This window comes from Bison bison, unplaced genomic scaffold (genome assembly GCF_000754665.1).
Source record: "Bison bison bison isolate TAMUID 2011002044 unplaced genomic scaffold, Bison_UMD1.0 scf7180017864527, whole genome shotgun sequence".
Classification (NCBI taxonomy): domain Eukaryota; kingdom Metazoa; phylum Chordata; class Mammalia; order Artiodactyla; family Bovidae; genus Bison; species Bison bison.
Window position 1 is genome coordinate 315,951 of NW_011495078.1, and position 373 is coordinate 316,323.

Sequence of the window (373 nt, forward strand, 5' to 3'; positions counted from 1 at the left end):
ACACTGTATGCTTACAAATATGTAAATGGTAAATGGCATGTTATTTATTTTTAATTACTATGGGAAAAAAAGAATGTAGTATTGGTACATGTTACAAAATGAATAAACATTAAAAACATCTTTAGTGGAAAAAATCCACATAGAAAAGGCCACCCAGATCCCATATTCACCATGTCTGCTTTACATCCACCAAGTTTGTCCAAATGTCTGAAAATCTCAGTAACAGTCTAAAAAAATATTGGATGAGGATGGGGGAAAAAGATATTTTCATACAATTGGACAATTGCTGAAAGTGGAAGTGGGACTGTGGATTACATTATAATGTAGAAACTATATGATTTCCTGATTTTGGAGATTATGTGCTGGTTCCACA